Source organism: Prorops nasuta, unplaced genomic scaffold (genome assembly GCF_024137725.1).
Source record: "Prorops nasuta isolate Cenicafe-Biocafe unplaced genomic scaffold, Cenicafe_Pnas_1.2 PNAS00001, whole genome shotgun sequence".
Taxonomy (NCBI): domain Eukaryota; kingdom Metazoa; phylum Arthropoda; class Insecta; order Hymenoptera; family Bethylidae; genus Prorops; species Prorops nasuta.
In genome coordinates this window covers 16,303,107-16,319,101 of record NW_027116798.1, presented here as the reverse complement: position 1 = coordinate 16,319,101, position 15,995 = coordinate 16,303,107, and the positions used below count along the sequence as shown (strand labels likewise).

The 15,995-nt window shown below is 34.7% G+C and overlaps 1 protein-coding gene and 1 long non-coding RNA gene across 2 annotated transcripts in view; both read right to left on the bottom strand.

Annotated features, from left to right (window-relative positions):
* Positions 1-15,995, bottom strand: part of LOC136774074 (uncharacterized protein KIAA0930 homolog) — a 449,327-nt gene that overhangs the window by 325,820 nt on the left and 107,512 nt on the right. The gene's annotated exons all lie outside the window — the stretch shown is intronic.
* Positions 1,859-7,589, bottom strand: LOC136774086 (uncharacterized). The gene is made up of 4 exons (XR_010822717.1): positions 7,534-7,589; positions 2,465-2,813; positions 2,195-2,374; positions 1,859-2,134 (listed from the first exon to the last, which is right to left on the bottom strand). It is a non-coding gene; the product is annotated as an uncharacterized lncRNA (long non-coding RNA).

Here is a 15,995-nt window from a genome sequence, read left to right as displayed (position 1 = left end):
AGAATCAAGTCCTTGATATGATATATAATTAGAAAGCATTGAATAACGAACGCTTTTAAAATAATAAACTATACTAAACGGTATGTGTTTTTGATAAATACCTTTATCATCATCCGTTTGCTCTACTTTTTCAAGCAAGCACTCAAAATGTCGGCGTATATGACAGATGGTACCCTCTCCTAGTTCTTCATGTTATTGAAGGAAACCCAACGGTCCTTGTCAGGTAGCACAATTCGGATGTTTTTATTGAGTTGTGACAATCATATTCATGCGATTTTAGTTTCTCAGCATCATGGAAATAGTGTAAGCAACTATGGAAGAGAAAAAATAATATCAGAATATAGAAGCAGCAATTATATATATATATATATATATACCCAGTTAAACATACCGATCACAAATAAGATGGGAGCGTTTTCTTCTAGTAAGCTGTCCATTTAGCAGTCTGGAAAGGTTCCTGATGCATACAAAATGTGCCGCTGCTTCTTGATGCTCCAGAAGAAGAAGATTAACGTGTCTGGTCCTCTTGCATTTTGTTAACTGTAGAGGTGCTATGATTGTTTTCTCATTCCTCTCAGTTTCTTTCACCATAGTAAAAATATTAATAGAGACATCATTATCTTCCTCAAATTTCGGAATCTGTTTTAATGTAGTCGGAAACGTTATACTTCTAACGTTGAAAACAGTTGTAAAATAAGGATATGAAGATTTTCGTTGTGGATGAGTATTATGTTTTGCAAGATAGAGTGCAGCCATTACAGCTCATGCAAAACATGTAATGTCATCACTGTGTATGTTTATCATAGCCTGTGTGTTTATTCTTAATAGATTCTGGAAGTTGGATTGCACAACTTATATTAAGCGGGTTATAATAATTTATATTTATAATTAAATTCAGAATTTTTTCCAACGCCCATCCACTATCACGCTCTTGAAACTCACTCAATTCTTTTAGAATTTTGTCTATTATATTTGTATTGTACCAATCACTAAAACTATTAGTTTTGTATAAGACCGCATTGCGGGTTGAGATATGTTTAATGTCACTAATCTCTTTACAAATAATATGTCCGTCAAAGATGCAATTTATCTTAACTGCGTTCTCGTTATTCAGTAATTTTTCTGTGTAGGTCTGTACTAAGTCTTTTGCACCTGTTAGAAAATCACGTGGCTCTATATAATTATAATTTACAACCACTCCGCTACATATTCGGGATTTAAATGAAGACTCGAGATCTTTCCAAATAAGCATTCTGGTTCCAATTGATTTCTTGTTTTTTGCTGAATGCAGAAGTAAACGTTGGGTAATTGTTATTACAATCAGATTTTTCTGTACTGTATCGGTAGCTGCAGATCTATTAGCATCTCTTAAACTTCGAATATAATCACGACACTTGCTTACCCACTCATGATAATTATGCTCATTTCCTAAATCAGGATTCTTGAGAGCATGATTCAAACAATAACTCTTGTCCTTAGCTGCTCTAAGTAGAAGAAACTGTATTTGTGCAATTTCTGCAACAATTTTCTGCAGCGTGCCTATAGGTGCATTGCGATTAGAGATTCTGAGTTTATGAATATATTCACAACACTCGCGTACCCACTCGCGATATTTTTCTTGAGTTTTCAAAACTCTATTTCGTAGAGACATCTTTTGTTCTTTTCTTCAAGAGGACTAATCAGGAACTGAGGAAAAGTGGGTGGGAAACTGAGCTCTTCAGATAAAGGATCTCTGAAATAATTCAGGGGGTAAGAGAACAGTGAGGACAGGTAACGACGTGTTAGAAAATAGCTGCAAGCGTTTTTCAGTTATATATATATTTCAGATTTTTGGTTATACATATGTTTAATATAATATACAATTTTTAAGGCACACACACCTTCATGATTAAAACATGCTGGAAGATGTGAATTATGCATGCTATCTTCTAAATCAAAATCCACCAACATAAAATCATCTACATTTGTTATTTCTAAATTACAAATATCTCTTAGCCAATTTGTATTTTCAATCCCTTTCACAAAAATCTCATCCTCATCATCATAAATATGCTTCCTTATAATATCTATATATTTATAGTAGGGTGAGTAGCCATCCGTCCAACTTAAGCCGTGATGATTTAGAAAGAAGCAGCTAAAAAGAAACATTATATTAAATGAAAATAATATATACATTTTTTCTTCATATACTTACTCTGTTCGCTTTCGCTCCTCTTCACTTAGCCACGCATATGAATATGACGGCGAAAATAAAATATGGAACACTTTTTGTTCTTGTATAACAGCAAATTCTTTGATTATAAATGACTTATCCGTCAAACGGAATCCTTGAAAATCAACGAACGTTGGTGCCATTATGTCTACGTTTTTTACACTAAAATAATTCTATTTAAATATGTATGTTTTACGAAAATTTCTCCCACTCTTCAAGCTAATTGTTCTTCATCCCTCCTACTATCCTTACCATAGGCCAAAACTATCTCCCACTATACGTAGTATAGGTCATAAATATTCTCTTGAGGACCAATGATGTTTCCGTTCCTCCAAGAGTTGCAGGTCAGTCATTTCCCCACTGTAGGTCAAGAGTTTTGTCAACCCTTAAAGCATCTTAGAATTACCGCCCACTACATGTAACATAGGGATGAAAGTATTCTCTCTCTCTTGGAGCCAATGACTTTTCAGTTCTTCTAAGAGTGTAGTGTAGGTATCTTCCTACCGTAGATTAAAAAAATTTGTTGACACCTCCCTGACAGTGCTTAAAAGCTCGAAGAAATCGTAGGACAGGCATCAGTATTGCTTTAACGCGTACTCCGCTGAAAACAGTTCAATATAACTATATTCTTCACTTTTACAAGTATATGACTTAAAAATGGTTAATCTTCAACATATCACACATATCATTGTTATCGATGAGTTTATGGTGAATAAGAAATTTATTTATAAGGAAATTGCGATTAAAAATTTAATTTCTGAGAAAACATATTATGCAGCTTTTTGCACCCGTGATTCCTTTAGAAGTCTGAGAATTTCAGATAGAAAAAGTGTCAGTTATGTTTCCAAAAATATGCATGGAATAAGATATGGCAACACGGTATATGAGAAGTTCGCCCAGGGGGATGTACACAGATTTGTTAATAATAGTGTATATGATTGCGAATCTCCAATCGTGGCGTATGAAGGTGGGCATATAGAACGTGATTTACTAAATTATCTGGATATCCCAAATACCAACTTTGAAAATTTCGGCTGTCCGAAATTTGACAATTTAATAAGTCATATTCAGCCAGATAACACTTCATGTAAACTACACGTAAAAATGTTTACCGATCATTTAAAAAAGCCTATGCATTGTGTGTATCAAGAGGTCAATGTTTTCACACGATGGGTACAGCAACAAATAGATATGAGTATCAAGTGTTAAGCTTGCAATTTGGAAAATATTAACTTAATTTCACTATTTCAGATGATGGAATAAAATATATATTGATATAAGTTTCTATCCTTTATATAAATTTTATATATATTTGTTTAATTATAACTTTAATTGTAAAACATTTCATTTTATATATTTGCTTCATTATTATATATTTGTATATCCGATTAATTATAAGCTTTTTCAATCTTTGTATATTCATTTAATTATACGTTTTTCATTATTAATTTGATACTCTTTATTCATTTTTCACCATTCCTTTTATAATTAAGATTAAACAAAAATGATGTGGGTAAAACCTACTATAAGGGAGCAGCTGTAAGGTCCAATAAAATGGCGAACCTGACCTAGGTGGTTAGGTATAGTAAGAGCTAGGACTTAGTAAGTTGTCTTAGCAACAATGTTAATATTCCTGAAATTGATATTAAATTATTATTCTCCCCAAATTAATAGGGAGACTATTAAAATTGACTCATTTTGCCAAATAGCAACGGATATTTTGTGATCTTCTGCATTGGTTTAGTTAAAACCATGCAAAGTTATAATTCCTTTCTCAATAGAATGTTAATTCCTCACACGATATCAGCAACTTATCACAATAGCTATCTACAATTTAACTAGCGAGAAAAGGAGATTGCGGTAGCCACCTAGCGGTGAGAGCTGGAACTAGCAATTAACTCAAGCTAATTTATCAGTGTAGCCACCTAGCAAAGTCAGAAATAGTTAGGCTACGTAAGGTAACTAACCATCGACTTCGAAGAGTGATAAAACCTTCCCTCAAATAGGGCCCCGTAGGATAACTTAGGTCTACGTAGGATAACTAACCAACGGTACCTTAGGGTGAAAAATACCCCCTCCCTCCCTCCCTCCCCAACCTAACTCGACCCCGCTTTAAGACCCTTTCCTTTCTCATTCCCACCACTGCCATGCTAAGAGAGCTTTAACCCCTCCCATCCCCCTTGCACACCACACAAAAGCTTCCCCCACTCCCAGTAATCGGAACCGCATAGCTACACTACTACAGCACCTATCCATCTTACCATGAGCAAAATCAACATAGAAAAGGAAACCAACAAGGTTCCAATTCAAGTAGCAACAAGAAAAATGATATTTTACATTATGAAAGGTACGATAGAAAAGGACATCTCGCAAAAAATTGCTATACACTCTTAACCAAAGCGAAAAAACCTCAAGACAAGAAGACAGGCCTCGATATAAACAAAGTATCTGTCATATGTAATAATTGCAAAAAACCAGGACACACAGTCCAAGAGTGCCGAACCGTAGAAAGAAAAAAACAAAGGGAATCAACTCAGCCTACTAATGCCACGCAGTCGCAGGAGGAATAGCGAGTACGACTTGACCCTACAAGACTAAACGTTCTGCAAAATTCTTCACACAAAAATTTAGATAAAATATAGGCTGATGAATTTAAAAAGCATAAGCCATGTTACTTTTCGACACCGGAGCTAATATCTCTATTACAAAATCAGGAATTCTCTAAGGAAGCACCATGATCAAACAAAAGGAAAATACCGTTACAGGATTAGGCAATTATCCATTCACTACTGCCGGACTTGTCGAACTACATGTAAGAGTAGGAAAAGACAATTTTACACCCATTCCAGGTAATATCCAGTTCATTTCCATTAATCGCAGATGGAATATTAGATGTAGATTTCTAGGAGAAAACGGTTTATACGGTAAACGGAGACCATTCTATAACAATGCTAGGACACACCTGGTAAATACATTACTCAGCCCCCCGGATAGTGACCCTGAAACCAAAAACTGAAACATTAGTAGCGGCAATAACACACAGCAAGAGTGATGGACCAGCGGCAGCTTGAGAAATAAGACCAGACGTGTACATGGGAAACTATGTCACCAGGCCGTCCGAGTCTACCTGCTGCGTCAGCATAATCAATGTTACTGAAATTGAACAAGAAATAAATACCCCTATAGTGGAACTAGAAAGAATTCCCGACCCACCCGAAAAAAATATTGAGCACTCTCAACCCTCAGCAATTTATCACATAAATAATTACAATGAGGAAAGAGTAGATAAATTAATAAAACTCATAGGTGTAACCCATCTTAATCAAAAAGAAACACGAAAACTACATATGATTTGTAAAAGTTATAGTGACATATTCCAATTAGAGGGGGATCGTCTTTTAACAACGAAAGCAGTTAAGCACACACTTACACTAAAGGAAGGTATCACTCCCATTTTCAAAAAACTATATCGTCTGCTAGAAAAGCATAAAAATGAAATTGATAAACAAATAAATCAAATGGATGAAGAAGGCTTAGTACACACAAGCATAAGTCAATGGAATGCGCCACTCATGGTAATCCCCAAGAAACCTGATGCTCAAGGAAATGTAAAAATGCGCATAGTCGTAGACTTCCGTAAGTTAAACAAAGTAACAGTTGCAGATGCGTTTCTTCTATCCAGCATCACCAAAATATTAGACCAATTAGTTTATCCGAAATACTTTACGACTTTAGACTTGGCGTCAGGCTTTTACCAGATAGAAATGGCAAAGAGGGACAAAAAAAAATCAGCATTCTCTATGCCAATAGGGCATTACGAATATAACCGTATGCCATTCGGATTAAAAAATGTACCCGCAACATTCCAACGTATAATGAACTCAGTGTTATCAGACCTACATGGAATTAAGTGCTATGTGTTTCTAGACGACATGGTAATCCATGCACCAACCTTAACGGAGCATAATAAAAGGCTAAAAGAAGTATTTACTCATTTAAGGGAAAACACATTGAAATTACAACCTAAAAAGTGTCGTTTTTTACGAAAAAAAAACATGCTATCTATGACACATAATATCGGACAAAGGTATTTACCCTGATCCGAGTAAAATAATAGCAGTGCAAAAATATCTACCACCAGAAAATGTGATAGACATCCAATCATTTTTAGGTTTAGCAGGCTATTATAGACGATTTATAAACCAATTCGCTGACCTAGCTAAACCTTTAACAGATCTCTTGAAGAAAGGGAAAAAGTTCCATTGAACTACGGCGAAAGAAGCAGCTTTCAAAACATTAAAAAGAAAACCCATAAGTGCACCAATACTACAATACCCAAATTTTAAGAAACTTTATATTTTAACAACGGATGCATCTGAGTTAGTAGTAGGAGCTCTATTGTCACAAGGAATTCTGGGAGAAGAGCTGCCGGTAGCATATGCCAGTAGAACTCTAAATAAAGCAGAAATAAACCATACTGCAACTGAAAAAAACCAGCAGCCATAGTTTGGGCAGTTCAAAATTATAGACCCTATTTATATGGAACAAAATTTACTATAGTAACTGATCATCAACCTTCGACTTGGCTATTTAATATCCAAAACCCAGGATCCAGACCCATGAGGTAGAGACTGAAGCTTCAAGAATACGATTATGAAATAAAGTATAAGCCAGGAAACAAAATACCAATGCAGATGCTCTCAGTAGAATACATGTTGTCACAAGGGCCACAGCGAAAAGGATACTCTCAAATTCGTTAACAAGTAATGAGACAAAATCTCCAATAGCAGATCCTAAGATGATACCGGAGAAACAAAAAACCAGCAAAAAAGAGACGACTGCTGATATCGACACATTGCCAACAACGCCGAACGTCGACCCAGAACCGGAGACCCCGAAAGTTGACGCCGACACAACTGATTCGCCAAGGTTAGAAGAAAGCGATCCAGAAGTAACAGAAAATAAAGAAATATACTTTCGCTGAAAAAATAGCTCACATACTCTATGAGTACCACGACACACCCTTTGGAGGTCATGAAGGAATACATAGAACCTTGAATAGGATTAAACTCAGATATAGTTGGCCCAACATGAAAAAAAACATACAAGAGTACATTGCAAGATGCGATAAATGTCAAAGGAACAAGGCAGGGGGGGGGGGGGGGGTAAAAAGGGCCCCAATGGTTATTACGGATACACCGTTAGAACCTTTTGAAAAAGTAGCACTCGACATATTATTGGACCCTACACTCCAACACCACGTGGAAATAAGTATGCGCTGACGTTTCAAGACTTATTTACGAAGTATAGTGTTGCCTTACCAATTCCAGACCAGTGTTGCCAGAAAGTAGACTGTCGCACAGTGGGCCGATACAGGGATTTATGGGACATAGAAATTTGTAATTAAATAAGTTCGCTAAATGTGACTAGAATTATGAGATAATTATTAACGGTAATAAGGGTAACTTTAGTATCATATGTATGTTTATTATTTAGTACACGTTAAAAAAATGACTCATTTTTACATAAATATAATTTAACAATTCAACATATCTCGAAAGTCTTGAACGATCCTGCTTTATATTTCTTAAACTAGACTACAAACAATTTATGAACAAAATATATTAGGTTCTGATGCCAATAAGTGCCCGTTTTTCTTACATTTATTAAAAAATAAGTTAAGACATACGAAGCTGAAGCTAGCGGCCGATTGCTAGCGGCCGATGCGAGCATTATTGTCATAACTGTACACATACCATGTTATGCGTCGCGTAAGTAGAAAACGTATATTCTCGCTAGCGCGCCGTATGTAGTCAGACACACTGTACGTGTCCCAGCACGGTGCGAGAAACTAAATAAAACTCTATACTATCTAGACCAAACACTTAATAAACATAAAAAAATATGCATCTTCATCGTTATTTCATAACGAAGAGAAGCATATAAGTTAAAAAATGGAACCGTTTAGGGAAACAGCTGAAAAAAATTATAGAAGCCTCTAATGCACGACCGTTTTGCAGATTTCTCTACGTTTTGGCTAAGTTTTATTCCGCTGCTAACCACAGGAAATTCCTCAGCCAATTTAAACCTTATGTATCTTCTTCGTTATTTTATAAGGAAAAAGATACATAAGGTTTAAATTAGCTGAGGAATTTCCTGTGGTTAGCAGCGGAATAAAACTTAGCCAAAACGTAGAGAAATCTGCAAAACGGTCGTGCATTAGAGGCTTCTATAATTTTTTTCAGCTGTTTCCCTAAGCGGTTCCATTTTTTAACTTATATGCTTCTCTTCGTTATGAAATAACGAAAAAGATACATAAGGTTCAAATTGGCTGAGGAGTTTCCTGGAGATATCTACGGGGTGAGACTTAGCCAGAACGTAGAGAAATCTGAAGAAATGACGCGCATTCTAAGATTTAATAATTTTTTTCGGCAAGTTCCTTGGGCGGTTCCACATTTTTACATATATCGATATCTTCGTTATTAAATAACGAAAAAGATGCATATTTTTTTATGTTGATCAAGTGTTTGGTTTAGATGGTATAGAGTTTTATTTAGTTGCTCGCACCGTGCTGGGACACGTAGATTGTGTCTGAATACATACGGCGCGCTAGCGAGAATATACGTTATCTACTTACGCGACGCATAACATATTTCACATACATAAGTTGTGTTAATTGTGTTTTAATATTTGTCACCAATTTAAGAAAAACGGGCACTTATTGGCATCAGAACCTAATATATTTTATTCATAAATTGTTTGTAGTCTAGTTTAAGAAACATTATAAAGCAGGGTTGTTCAAGACTTTCGAGATATGTTGAATTGTTAACTTATATTTATGTAAAAATGAGTCATTTTTTTAAACTGTATTAAATAATAAACATACATACGATATTAAAGTTACACCTATTACCGCTAATAATTATTTCACAATTCTAGTCACATTTAGCGAATTTATTTAATTGCAAATTTCTATGTCCCATAAATCCCAGTATCGGCCTACAGTGCGTCGGTCTGCAGAATTTCCCTCTCCACTACAACCACAAATGCAGGCTCGTTTGCGTGAGCCATCCCAGCTTCTACAGATGCTCGATGGTCACGGACACAAGTAGAAGCGTCCGTACACGTGTCGACTCTGGCTTCGCTCGTTCTCGGCTATCCTCGGATTCAAGAGAGAGCGGAGATACTTTCTCGGACCTCTCCGTCTTTCTCACGGTTAGCGTCTAGCAGAAGATCCGAGGCAAAATCTTTCCGCTTCGCTTTGCCGAAAATCTACGAATATTCAATGTTATTTACATTTGCAGCCCAATGCCTTTATACATGTTTTTCAGCATAATTATTTATAAGTATTGAGTTATTATAATCAATAATAAATTTAGGAAATGCGCATGTGATATGTAATAATTACTTTAAATACAATTTCATCGTTATATTTCGCTTATTCCCGTAAAGTTTGCATTTCTTTAATTTACTATGGATTTTAGTAAGTCCATGGCCATTAAAAAAAATTTAATCTTAAAAAAAAAGTACTGAGCAGGGATCGAAACCGGATCCACCAATCGCCACGTGATTACCTTACCGCCGGAGCCACTGCCCACTAGGCCTCTTCGATGTCTTATAAACAGAAAGTCTTCTTAAGGACTTGAAATACCGTATAAATAAACGATCAACTCTGGTAACTTTATTCATTATTATTCTGTCATAATGGAACAAAAATTGAAAAATAATTATATGTTGAATTGTTTTCAAAAGCTTTTCTAATAGCCAAGAACGAAGAAAAATAATCAACGCTCGTAGCTTTAGTATATTATGAGTGCGATATGGAGCGGCTATCGGACCTCTCTCTCTCTCTCTTTCTCAGTCGTCTTTGTTTTCCTTCTTCCTTTAGGGGAAAGCACATGCGTTTATTACCAAAACAATTCTTACCTTAGAAATATTATTTTCTGTAATGTATTTATCCCACAAAAACAAGCTTCGCTTGTAAAAAAAGGCGGCAAGTACATTAATCGTCTAGCATAAATAATATAATAAAATAAAATATTCGAATTAAAAAAATGAGCGAAATCCAAATGTTAGGCAAGTATATATTTTTACTGTAGCAAAAGTTAAAATTTCTAAAAAAAAATAGTAATACAACAAAGTTACTTCATGGGCCCATAAAGTGCGTACCTAATTAGCTATCTTACAACACAAGCGTTGCTTCTCGTAATTTCAAAATGTGGCTATTTAATGCCGTTGCATACAACGGGCCCGGAAAGTAACTTTGTTGTATTACTATTATTTATTAGAAATTTTAACTTTTGCTACAGTAAAAATATATACTTGCATAACATTTGGATTTCGCTCATTTTTTTAATTCGAATATTTTATTTTATTATATTATTTACACCAAACGATTAATGTACTTGCCGCCATTTTTTACAAGCAAAGCTTGTTTTTTGTGCGATCTTATAACGTTTCGTAAGAAAGTAGAAAATAAAAGTAAATAATTGTTTTAATTAATCAAGAGACACGGTAGTGTCTCGACGGCAAGTACAATGACCGGCAGAAATGGCGTCCCTTGATGCGTTTAGGAACCGCATTTTAGGATCCTTCACTGTATACTCTATTCTGCTAGGCGGAGATAGGGGAATGGAACGCGATAACTATAGTAGTTAGTTTATCTCGCTCTAAATGCGTGAGTGCGAGAGAGAGAGAGCTTTATACGGCATAGCAGGGCAAGCCAGGCGTCCCGAGGCTTATTTCTATCTGTGCCATTGCCTATGGCTATCTCTCTCGCTTGGTAAGAATCATTCGTCCGTCCTTGTTTAGGTCAGTTCTACGCCAATGGATACTCTCTAAAGAAGATTTTCTCAGGCGACACCATTGAAGACTGCGATTACAGCGGGGATTTTAAAATACTGTGCACCTGTCACTGTCAAACGTCAGTATGAAAGATTATTGTCGCTTACAGCGTTTGGTGCAATTAACATTATAAGTCTGGATTATTATGTGATATTCTGTAATGCACATATATATATACATATGTTAATTTACTTTTAATTTTTTAAACCAATAAGTTATTGGCATTATAGAAGAAACTCATTTAAATATAAGAATATACTGGTTTCCACTTATGTAACTTTTCTTGTAAATATAACATAATTTTAATTAATAAAATTCACTCGTTTATTAATCAGACTAAGAAGAGTTATTTCTTTTAAATTTTAACATGTATAGAATAATATCCTAAACGCGCACACTTAACTAATTATTATTAGAGAAATATTTTTATAATCGTTACACATTGATAATAATATATCTCAATATCCTTCAGTTTAAAATATCATTTACATTGAAGAAATCTTGATCAATGGTCATGAAGAGTTCGTGGCTCAGTGGCTAGGTCGCTTGCCTCGAAGATTAGTTAGAGCGCTTTTGTCGGTGGTAGCCGTGTCTGACTAACTGCCCTTTTCAGGGCAAAATAAACTTTTCAAAATATGTTTGGAAGCAGTAGCAATGCTTCCAAATAATTAACAAAAAAAAGATAGTAATGCTTTTAAAACGAAAAAAAAAAAATATCTTCCGCGGGATTCGAACCACCGACAAAAGCGCTTTAACTAATCTTCGAGGCAAGCGACCTAGCCATTGAGCCACGAACTCTTCATGACCATTGATCAAGATTTCTTCAATGTAAATGATATTTTAAACTGAAGGATATTGAGATATATTATTATCAATGTGTAACGATTATAAAAATATTTCTCTAATAATAATTAGTTAAGTGTGCGCGTTTAGGATATTATTTTATACATGTTAAAATTTAAAAGAAATAACTCTTCTTAGTCTGATTCATAAACGAGTGAATTTTATTATTTAAAATTATGTTATATTTACAAGAAAAGTTACATAAGTGGAAACCAGTATATTCTTATATTTAAATGAGTTTCTTCTATAATGCCAATAACTTATTGGTTTAAAAAATTAAAAGTAAATTAACATATGTATATATATATATATGTGCATTACAGAATATCACATAATAATCCAGACTTATAATGTTAATTGCACCAAACGCTGTAAGCGACAATAATCTTTCATACTGACGTTTGACAGTGACAGGTGCACAGTATTTTAAAATCCCCGCTGTAATCGCAGTCTTCAATGGTGTCGCCTGAGAAAATCTTCTTTAGAGAGTATCCATTGGCGTAGAACTGATCTAAACAAGGACGGACGAATGATTCTTACCGGGCGAGAGAGATAGCCATAGGCAATGGCACAGATAGAAATAAGCCTCGGGACGCCTGGCTTGCCCTGCTATGCCGTATAAAGCTCTCTCTCTCGCACTCACGCATTTAGAGTGAGATAAACTAACTACTATAGTTATCGCGTTCCATTCCCCTATCTCCGCCTAGCAGAATAGAGTATACAGTGATGGATCCTAAAATGCGGTTCCTAAACGCATCAAGGGACACCATTTCTGCCGGTCATTGTATATATACACGAGCGACATATAGGAAGCAATTAATCAAAACATAGCGTTTTTATGACTGTCTAGATATATGCAGTATTTAAAGGATTACATATATACTTATTTTTATATATATGTAATAATTATACATAATATGGAAAGACTCTTCTCTCTGTGCAAGGAAGAGCTAATCCAAACAGCGTGCGAGAGACAGATCGCTGCTTAGTGCGCGGGAAAAGAACAGCGTGATAAACACGCAGAGTTTATTACCTGAAGCAAAAATTAAGGGCCGTTGAATCCAGACAATAAAGGCCAAGTCGAACAGCTGATCTCTGAAATAAATCGAAGAATTAAAAACTTCATTTCATTAAACTGATTTCGCGAGTAACAGAGGATAAATTATCTTTCAATTTATTCATTGCTCCGAATGTAGAGAAACTCCTACACCGCACTCATTCCTCGAACGATGTTTCTGCTCTTGCTTCCTCTCCTACCAATCACCTTCAGACAAACCTGTATGGAAGAATCCTAACATTTTCGGGGCAATTTTTTTGTTTTGGGGAAAATGCATACCCTGAGAACTTATAGGGTTATGTGGGACTCCATTCGGTTATTACGAATGTTTACCCACTGAAAACCCCTGTTTGAATGATACATCTTTTAGCTCTGTAAACTAGTCGCTCAAAGCAGAATCTACATATTTCAGCTTTGCAGGTTAGTCTCGCATAGCAGACTTTATCTATTTTTGCTTTGCAAAGTAGTCGCTCAAAGCAGGCTCTACATATTTCTGCTTTGCAGAGTAGTCGCTCTTAGCAGACTTTATATATTTTTGCTCTGCAAAGTAGTCGCCCAAAGCAGACTCTACATATTTCGGCTTTGCAGAGTAGTCGCTCATAGCAGACTTTAGAGTTTATTTCATTCTTATTTATATGTTATATTCATCCTCATCTATTTCTTCATTATGCACATCTGAAACAGCTTGTAAATGTATCTTTTTCTTTTTCTTTTCTGGTGTAGAGGAGTATAAATTATTACTTTTCATTAAATCAATGTGACCCTTTGTCACGTTCATTGTGAGAGTTGTTTCATTTCTACACCTAAGTGCGTATTTTAGAACGCATATTGCATTTAATGTATCAACACCAATTTTATTTTGTTTGCTAGTTTTGCAATCAGGTATTATCGAAAAACATCTCTCTGCTTCTGCATTTGAGTGAGAAAGAGATCTCACCAAACATAACAATGATGGCAATTGTGAACATTTCAATTCATTATTATTGTCTTTCTCCGAACATATTGCTGTCCACATTTCATCAAAGGGTAATTTCGACCAATAACTTCTAGCTTCTGAATTTTTTTTGCGATAGATATATATCCATTCTTTCGCAATAGAACGTTCATCGAAAGTACCTAATTGACGACATATATGTACTAATTCAACACCACTCTTTTCTTGATCAGCATAAAATAGTGGTGTATTTTCCTTTTAAATATTTAAATTTTCTAAAAATTTAATACATAGGGGAAACCTTTTGCGGATTTCATTACTTGCTTTTAGTAAGAAACATAAACAATTTTGTCTAATTATTTCTGCGTGTTCCACTGTTAGTTTCGAATCCATTATTTCATCTTCCAAAAAATGTGCACATTCTGAACTTACGTTTATTTCCTTAACCCATTAACGTCCAAAATGTCAACATTTCTTGCACGTTTTCAAAGTGATTTTTTCCTATGTAATTGGCGTTGAAAAAATTCTTGAAAACACATATTCTGATGTAAAATTGCATGCTCTTTCAGAATCCGTTGCCAGAATCATGATAAAACTCACAGGAAAAGAGATATGCTTGATTGAAACATAAAAAACACCTAAATTTTCGAAAAAAAAAATTTTTAGGATTTTTTTTCGAAGTGTTACGGTGAAGATATCACCTTGCGACTGTGATCAAAGGTGATCATGGGAGTTGAAGTTTAACAGGGAATTTTTTTGTTGACCTTGAACCATCGCTTCTTTACAAAATGGCGGAAAAAACGATTTTTTTTTTCCAATCTTCATCAACTTTTTTCTCGAAATCTATGGTCTTTAGAAAAAAATTCATAAAAACAAAATTGCCTTAGAATCGCTCGAGGAACATTCTCAAATTTTTTCAGAATTTTTTGAGACAATTTTTGATTTTCCGGGAAACTTGTGAAATGGAATTTTCAAAAATGTCTCCAAAAATTCTGAAAAAATTTTAGGATGTTTCTCGAGTGCTTCTATGACATTTTTGTTCTTATGAATTTTTTTCTAAAGTCCATAGATTTTGAGAAAAAAATTGATAAGTTGAAAAAATAAAAATTCGTTTCGGCCGATGTTTGAAAACCTATTGGTAAAAAAACGTTCTGTCTACGAAAACTCGGAAAAAATTTTACAATATTGCACGAATGATTCTAACTTATTTTCATTTTTTTTTCTAAGACTTATAGATTCCGACAAAAATTTCATCCTTTATTTCCATTTCATTTCGGCAGATAAGCGTAATTTTTGGTCTCATTTATTCATGAATATTCATCTTTTTTTGTTCTCTTCTTTCGTATTTTTGTACATACGGATGAGTGATAAATAAACGAAATCATTAATTTCATACATTATGTCGCGGAAACGTGTAAGATCTTCTGAATATGAATCAGATTCTTCAGATAGTGATTCAGAACGCAACGTATTGATTCCGGATCCTGACTATTCAGGTTCCGATGATTCTGGTTCCGATTTTGATTCAGATTGCGAACATGAAATACCCAATATCACTTACAATAAAGCTCGTGCAAATTATTCTGAAAAACAAGATAAACTTGAAAAAGGTCATGAATTCACTTGGATTGAGGGTGAAAAGTTACACCCTGATTCTTGTGAAGATAAAGTATTATTGTCCGAATCGCAAAAATAGAAAATACGTAGGAGCGAACCTTTTCAATTGTTTGAAACCTTTTTTTCTATTGAAATGAAAAAATATATTATTGATGCGTGTAAAGACATTGGTTATGATCTGAAATTGAAAGATCTTGATACTTTTATTGGAATAGTTATTTTTTCTACATTCAATCCCAGAAAATCACAGAGAGATTACTGGTCATCTGATCCGTATTTATCTAATGAAGTAGTTTCTTCTGCAATCTCTCGCCAACAATTTGAAATCACAAAATCTAAATTGAAGTTTTCAAAAAACAAAGACAAAGATTCAAATTATCGAGGATGGTGCGTTCGTTCTCTACTGAAACTTTTTCAAAATAACATCATGAAATTCGGAATATGGAGAATTGCTCTATCCGTTGATGAGATGATGGCCAAATCCTATG